The sequence below is a fragment of the Haliotis asinina genome, unplaced genomic scaffold, assembly GCF_037392515.1.
Source record: "Haliotis asinina isolate JCU_RB_2024 unplaced genomic scaffold, JCU_Hal_asi_v2 scaffold_17, whole genome shotgun sequence".
NCBI classification, from domain to species: domain Eukaryota; kingdom Metazoa; phylum Mollusca; class Gastropoda; order Lepetellida; family Haliotidae; genus Haliotis; species Haliotis asinina.
This window is the reverse complement of record NW_027133889.1, coordinates 1,861,285-1,870,136: the sequence shown is the minus strand read 5'-3', so window position 1 is coordinate 1,870,136 and position 8,852 is coordinate 1,861,285. Positions and strand designations below refer to the sequence as shown.

The 8,852-nt window shown below is 40.9% G+C and overlaps 1 long non-coding RNA gene across 1 annotated transcript; it reads right to left on the bottom strand.

The window, feature by feature from the left end:
• Window positions 1-1,716: 1,716 nt before the first annotated feature.
• On the bottom strand, window positions 1,717-8,303 carry LOC137269825 (uncharacterized). Its single transcript, XR_010955071.1, has 3 exons — window positions 7,267-8,303; window positions 7,062-7,120; window positions 1,717-2,990 (listed from the first exon to the last, which is right to left on the bottom strand). It is a non-coding gene; the product is annotated as an uncharacterized lncRNA (long non-coding RNA).
• Window positions 8,304-8,852: the final 549 nt, after the last annotated feature.

The window sequence follows — 8,852 nt, the reverse complement described above, 5'->3', positions numbered from 1 at the left end:
GGCACGACCTGTGCAGTACGTTGCATCACTCCCTCGCCGTGGTCAGGTTAGAAAACATTAATACGATCACGCTGTCTTTCACTCACTCAATCTCACTCCAGCTAAATGTAACACCTCTGTTCGTATATGAATTGTAAGTAAACAATCACTCAATTTCATTGGGTAATGTTTTAACAAGGAATGCATTGTTTGTTTCACACAGTGTGTACGGGCTCATCTCTAACAGAGAAGTTCATCAGTCGAGATAACCCTCACAAAGTTATTTCCCTGAGACCGAAATCTTTCTCCACACGTGGTGTGAATTTTGTGTGAGTTGCCAACAGAGCATGTTTAATCGACAATTAGGGCATGAGTATAACATAACTGACAGGAGACATATAACTTGGGTGAGATCAGCCACATTTCTTAAGAGACATCCCAACAATGAAAGTGGATCACAAATCTTTGAAGAGGATGACGTCAAAGTCACTACTGAGTTATATACCCTACAAAGTGAGATAGTTATATACCCTACAACGTGAGATAGTTATATGCTCTGTAACTCTATGTGTCATTTCATGCTACAAACAAACTCATATATACTGGTGGATAAATCGTGTTCATGGACGAGATGATGATGTACTGAAACCGTATCAGGGATGAAGGTGCGCTTGGTGCGACCACAGTCAACAGCGATAGGATCACTGTCATAAGCCAAGTGTTATGTTCCATTCACCAAGTATGCAATGGGCTTCATTGTATTTCATGTATATCTTAAATGTCGACGCTACAGAACGATCGATTGTCCACTGAAACAAATGACATTGCGCGTAGACAGCAAAACACTGTCAAAAAGTGTTTGTATGGGACCACTGGTAGTAAGTGATGACCACAGGTAGAGACCCGTGTCACAACTGATCTTTAACAATACAGTCTTGTCGTAAGAGGCGACCAACCGGATAGTTTGATCAGGACCCCTGACTTGGTTCATGCGTGTTATCATGTGCTAACTGTGCAAGATAATGATAGTTCTCTGCCCACATGTTATAATTGAGAGATAAAGGGTGTCCATTTTGGCATCACTTACCGGTAAATACAGACTCTGGAACGTTTGGTAAGTACTGTTTTCATTCTTTTGTAAACAAATATGACCTTCCTTCTTGTTGTATACTGAGCGAGGTTTAGCCAGACGGAAACGGAACAAAGTGACGATGATAGAAAAACAAAAAATTATCATACTGAAAATAGAAATGAAATGCTACTATCTTTTTTAAACGCTTTTCTCTGCGTTGGAATCGAAAGGCATGTCGCTGTAGTGAGTTTGGACGTATAGACATATATTACAGTTGACTACCTTTAAAATAATAATGAAGTGTTGCTATCATCAGCTTGTAGAATACCTTTCCACATTTGTGTTGATACAAATCATTGTTTACATTTGCGGCCAGCTGCTTTTCTCTGCGTTGGAATCAGATTCCATTTTGAAACAGTATGATAATGTTCCTGAAGTGGCGTCAGTAGACGGAGCTCGGCGAAAGGCATGTCGCTGTAGGGAGATTGGACGTCACGTAGATTACAGTTAAGTCCCTTTAATGATGTCACATGGTGGATCAGGCGAAGCACAGACAGATGAAACGTAAGCTCTCTGAGCATGGGATCAGTTTGTACTTTAAGAGTTGTTGTGACTGTCAAACTGACTAATCACTGACCTTATGACGTAATATAATTAAGCACACATTCCAGAAAAAAAATCAACTTTTTTACGTATCGTGCGTGAGAGACAAAGCTTTTGCGACGAGTAATTTAACCTGACACAGTGCAATGACGGTTACTGTGTTTGAGTGTTTTTGAGATAACTATTACAATATATTACAAACAAACAAACACCCCATGTATTAAGTTTTCCATTTGTCACTGGATATAATTTGTCACTAAGAACCAAATGTTCCTCTGTTCTCATTTGTTACATTGCCGATACACCACCAATGGGTGGCAACCATTAACACGCGCTGTGAGTCTTTTATCTCTCGCCCAGGGTGCATGTGGGATGAACGAGTGTGAATAAGTCAGTGGGGAGGAGCCACGCGCGATCACCACGATGTCATATCCAAAGGGACGCATGAAGATCTGGGTGAGAATTGGTGTCCAGTAAACCATGCAGTTTTAGGGGCGACTAATGGGATCAGGTGATGAGGTTTGCCGATTTTGTTGACACATGACATCGTATCCGGAATGTCTAACGCTATGTTCATGCTGTTGATCACTGGATTGTCTGGTTCAGACTCGATTATTTACAGTCAGCCGCCATATAGCTGGCTTTAAGCAACGAATCGACCAACCGTATCCAAAGGCATGCGGCGTTATTTCACGTTTTAGCTTTGTAATAGTGATGGCGTGATGCATTTTAAACGTCCATTGCTACAGAATCTTCCCTGACGTACAAACAACATCCTACAAATATCTCGTGATAGACTCGTCAAGTCAAGCCATGTCCTTGCATTCCTATGTTTAAAACGAGTCCCCCCTTCCACACATCCAGCACAACGCCATAGTGGAGGATGGCCTGTGTGCAGGGTGTGTCAGACATTGTGTTACTGTAACACTTCCCCTTCTCCCCCTACTGACACACCCTGGTACAGAGACTCCCCCGGTGTGTGCCACATCTCTCTGCACTGACACACCAGGAACGGCGCTGTTGATAAACATACCACTCACTGTCCACCTGACTCTGCACCACCACATCCACCTCCAGGACAAGACACTTCCCCCTCCACCCACCACACCCACCCTAGAGTGTGTCTGCCAGTACTGTGGGGGGTGTGGGGCAGGGGTGACAGTAAAGGGAGATGGAGGAAGGGAAATGCGGGTGGTGGCACATGAACCCAGATACTCCCGTAACCTGCTGCTGTGTCTGTGTCGTGTGGCGGGCCGCGAGTTGACCAGCTGACCGTCTGTAGTTACGAGGCACATGTCTGTGTTGGCTCGAGCAGCGTCCAGTTCTAGTTGAAGACCTGGAAATATACCTTTTGTTTATAGTTTAACAAATTTCCCGACTTCATGATCAAACAACAAATTAGACATTTTATTGTCAACCTCGTTTCAATGTTCACAAAACAATGCACTGAATATCGGCTTCCATTTTCGTCTGTGTGTGAATTGTGTCATTCCTGTGATATGAATAGATATTATAACGCTGTCAAAATACGTATATGGGTATTCTAAATGTTTCCCATGCAGATTTACACTGACGATGAAATAAACTCTCCATGAAACATTTTGTCAAAAATTGTTAGTTGAGATAGTAAGCTGTCTGTTATCAAAAATAGACACTTGCAGCCTGAAAACACATTTCCATAAACTTCATATCAAGATAAAACTATCATTATTTGTATTCTAAACTCTTCTTATACGATTTAGTAAACAATGAGACCCCAAAGTGGTTGTTTGACGATATTTTTACGTCTGAGTGTTCAACAGACACAGTATCAACAGATAGCTTAATTCTACCTACCTACTTCTTCAAAGCTAAGAATTTGTTCTTAATGTTAAAGATAATTTAGCAAAGTTTCTGTGTCTGGCCGTTGGTAAAAGTGGAACCGCTTTAGAATCCGTGTAGAAAATAGACAGTATTGAGGGTCAGAGAGACCCTCCGCTTGCTTGTAGCATGATCCTCCCGTCGTCTGTGAGCAAAATCACGGTCTGCGTTTCTGTTTAATTGTACGTCTCATTTACTACCAGCTGATGTAATACCTCTGTTTCTTGTCCTTAATAAAAGTCAGCAAGTTGTGGGTGAGTTTCAACTGAATATGGTTGACTGGTTCATTGTTGTTTAATGTCGCACTCAGCAATCTTCCAGCAACATGGCGGTGGTCTGTACATAATCGAGTTTGGACCAGAGAATCCAGTGATCAACGTCATGGGCATATTACTAGTCAGGGATCCTGACCACCCTATACCACTAGTCAGTCGCCTTTGTACGACAAGCATGTACTGCTAAAGACCGAATTGAACTCGGATCTTCATATGAACATATGACATGCTTAGGCTTTTCTAGCAAACACACGTTTACACGTCCTCAACCGTTTTGGACGTGAAGTAAGGGCGCCAAGTGAGACGATGTTTGTCAAACTGTAGACGGGGACATCATTAATTAATACTCCAGATGTTGTCAAAACCCACTTTGAAACATGACGAGAATCTTTTATATTTTGAAAATGCGATACAGTGCTTATTGACTATTTTACCTCACAGACAAAGAATTCAGCACCAAAGACGTTATCTCTTATAGCACAGACAGTAAGGAACCCATTCTTTTATGCAACATTTGTGTATGCCATAAACGGAAGTGCTGCTATCTCCCTGAAAACGGTTATTTTATAGAAATCCACCGTTGGGAAGGGTTGTACTCAAATTAACTAAAACATGTCACACGCATGCGATATGCCTTGAACTCATGTTCACTCGGCCTGTGAAATGAGGAACAGTCTAAGTTAATCTGTCTGGTGAATAAGATATTTGAATAATGAAATTTGATACCAGTGATCCATGCTCTAAGTTTATACGCTAAATGCCATCTGATTACAAGCTATAGAACTATTGTGTTATAATTCATTTTTCGTTAAATGTTTAAAAACGACAGCCGACAAGTAATGACGTATTCGATAAGTAGGACGGTTCGTACGTCATGGTGTAGCATAATCCCTGACAATATATGTCACTCGATCTGAGATACACCTTAATTAAGGAAAACACACAATATCTCCTCTACGTTCTAGGGCGGTGGGGTAGTGTAGAGGTTAAAGCGTTGGTTCGTTATGTTGAAGATCCGGGATTGATTCCCAACATGGGAAGAATGTGTGAAGCCCAATTCTGGTGTTCCCTGCTGTTATGTTGCTTGAATATTGCTACAAGCTGTGCAAAAACTCACTCACTCACATGTATATGTGTTTCTGTCATCTGAATCACTATGCACTGACGATATGTTGGATTGTTGGGGGAATGCCATTTTGCTTAAGGGTGTAAACGAGAAATCCGGCTAAGCTTCTCAAGTACAACTTTGTAGACCATTTTGTACCTACCATATATTCAGTGCAAACTATCAGTACTATTTGTTGATAAACCCCAACATATGTATCAGTTATCAAACCATCCAACCCTGAATACTCGTTCCTATATCGTATAAATGGCATCAGGAAATATGAACTGTGATCAACAGTCTCAAAGAATCTTTGTTAAAAAATCGAAAGCAGATACTACACATTTCAAAGGTCTGCTATCAAAAGGTTTCCTTTACTTACTGCCTAATAATCAGTCATCATAGAACATACCTCGGACCGAGTTCAAGAAACAAAGATAGATTTACAAACCCAGCACAACGTGGATTCTTAAAATCATGGGAGGTATGTCTGCAAACCCAGTACCATTCCAGTTCTATACAGCAGTTAAAACAGCAGTCAGTGACCATTCCTGTTCATCAGTGGTCAGATGGTTTGTTGTTTCATGACGCACCTCAAAGTATTCCAGCTAAACTATAATGCGTTTCTTTGCTGTACAGTATATCATGGCACAGTAGCATAGGAATCAGTGAGTGAGTTTAGTTTTACGCCCTACTGAGCAACATTTCAGCTCTATGGAGGCAGTTATAAGTAATCGAGGCAAGACCAGACAATTCAGTGATCAACATCATGAGCATCGACCAATGCAACTGGAATACGATGACATATGCCAACCAATTCGCGGAGCTTGATCTCGCTAGTCGCCTCTTAATCACAGAAAGAAGACGTGCTAAAACAAAATTTGATTTTAATCGTGAAAGTTTGTTCAAAGATCTGGGTACGGCTCTTTTGAATACACCATAACATCTATCAACACAAACCTCAATCTATTTTAATTTTCGAAGTGGCTTTTACTGGCCAACTGCAGTTCAACTTGCTATTCATTTCATGAAGGAACAAGGATTAGCTTTGAAACTTCGTGTAAGAATAAAAAAGAAGTTGTTATTCATAGAACGTGGCATGTATTCAATCTATTTTAATTTCCGAAGTGGCTTTTACTGGCCAACTGCAGTTCAACTTGCTATTCATTTCATGAAGGAAAAAGGATTAGCTTTGAAACTTCGTGTAAGAATAAAAAGGAAGTTGTTATTCATAGAACGTGGCATGTTCGTCCAATTTCTAAATGCCTTTCAAAAACTAACCAACTCTCGCCATCCAGTTGTTGTGCTGGTAACACAGTAAGCTATAGAACCATGTGTAGCCTTTGGTACCTACCAGGCCTGTTTTTGTCACTAGCCCTTGAACAACAACCAAAATATGCAGACACAGTGTCGAAGGGGTGAGTTTTTTCAGCGCACTTACCTCTGAAGTTACTAGTAGAGAATGGTCTTTGAGTGATGAACATTGATGATCTAACCAGATAAACGAAGCAACGTTTGAACGAAGTGAAGTTGTCTTTTGAGGATTGATGGGTCTCTATGAACCTGAATATATTCATATCTGGATTATGATGAAACAGAAAATACGACTGAATAAAAAAACAGAACCTTAGAGGCTCTCCAGGTTGTAGCAAAAGGATATACATTGTTACGAGAGTGTATTTTCTGTAAATTGTATTTTTTATTATGTGATATTTATGATGGGTCACAATTTGTACATAAGTGTTCAGTGCTATTAGTATTTTAGCGGCAGGACATTAAGGTAGTTCTCTAGAGTTACTTCTCTTTGTGAATGTTTTGACAGAGGTGGACACGAGGCCGAGAAATTTCTAAGTTGATGGCGATGGTCGAATTGAGCTCAAATGTTCAAGAATCAGTGACTGTGTCTTTATAGGCTAATTGCTGTGTTGACACACGGGCACACACGGATTATCTGGAGTACACTAAACTACCTGCCTCTTTGTCCGTACTTGACCTACATAACTGCTGCCTAACGCTCGGTATAATTGTTTCTCACTCTTAAACCAAGACTTTGGTGAGTTAATAATATATTTGTGACCCATTAATTTATATTTGACTTTGTAATTTGTATACTAACAAAGGAACAAGACATATAGGCATGTTTTGTTTTTCATTATACAGTACTTACCCACTCTTATTTGCCCTCATCATTAATTAGATGACTGCCATCTGTCTGTGTTGCGTTGTCTGTAAAATAATAAATAACCATTACAAATGCATCTATCTATCTATCTATCTATCTATCTATCTATCTATCTATCTATCTATCTATCTATCTATCTATCTATGTGTGTGTATGTGAGAGAGAGGGAGAGAGAGAGAGAAGTAAGTACCTTGGTCTGAGCCATTTGCACTGATAGACCCGAATTCCGAAATGTCGGATTTCAGTTTATCCAATCCAATCGTGTTGAAAGTAGTTGCAGGTGCGCCGTACGAGTCTGTTGGTAGTGATGTGAGGTACTTCTCCGTTGCGTCTTGTACTGAAATCTCCAGTGTCAGAAAGTCCCAGTTTGAAGCATATCTGAGTACTGTCTCGATGTAGTCTGAGGTACACTTGTATCGTTCACTTTCATTGTCAGAGGTAACTTGCTCGCTGTGTAGATTTGACAGTTCCTGCTGATTCTGATTCTCCAGATTCTCCAGATCGATGGTCAGCTCTCTCTCTCTCTCTTTGATCGAGTTGTGTCCGCAGTGAATGGAAAGTGTGGCGAATGGCCTGCTTCAGATCACTGCTTGTCTTCTTTGTGTCACTTATGGCTTTGCTGATACTCTCCAGGTATCCTTGGTGGGAAATACGATATGCAGACACGTTCTTCTCATGTTCTTCTATCCGTCCTTTAGCAGCATCAGCAGCCACATTTAAATCTGCAACGTCGTGATCAGCATGCTCTCCAAGCTTGCATTCAGCACAGAGTAAACTGTTGCAGTTTTTGTCAAAATACTCAAGAGGATAACGATTGTGTAGTTTAGATACATACATTTCGGTATTGTATCCGTCAAGGTTACCACAACATGTCGTCTAGTACCTTTAAAACGATTGTGCAAGTTCTGGCAGTATTCGCAGAGCAGCTCTTCACACTCCTGACACCAACACACAGCCTGGTTGCCGTCATCTCCATGTGTACAGAGAAGCTCTGTGGGTCGATATTTGGCTGTCAGATATAATATTTCCTTCTGTCTCACTCCATCCTTGTGGAGCGTTCTGTCTGTGAGGTTGACCTCCCTCTGACATGTAGAGCATGATATGACACCACCAGCTACAGATGTCACACATGTCTCACACACAGTGTGAAGACAGGGCAGTAGGTAGGGGGCGGAACCTTTCAAGGTAAACTGCTGCTGGCAGACAGAACACTTGGGGAAGGCGTCCATTCTAAAACACATAAAACATTTGTCTGTAGTCCATCGATTGCACTTCACAAGAATGGCACCCTACCCTGTGTGATATCTACTAGCTTACACTATCCACCCCACTCATCTATGTATGTACGCCATTTAATACACACAACGGATATCTGCTAGCCTATACTATCCATCCCCACCCGTATCCCCCAGCCCCAGTATGTACACTTCTTACCGCCAATCTCCACTTTTTGATGTCCACTGGCATACACTATCATTTACCACCCTAGTATGTGGACAGCACAATGTGTGTGGGGTATACAGGTAGAGTACTAGTGTTTACTGGAAGATTCGTTTGATACGATAAGTGTTTAGTGACAGATGGTACGTGTGGGTGATATGGGTGGATTTAATTATTATAAATGATTGATAACAGAATATCTATTAGCATATACTATCCCCAATGTACTACACCCGTATACCTATTTTATTAATCCTAACTGTTTCTCATGAACCTTCTGCTATCAATCATTTATGATAATCAAATTCACCAATATCACTTAATACGTCGCATCAA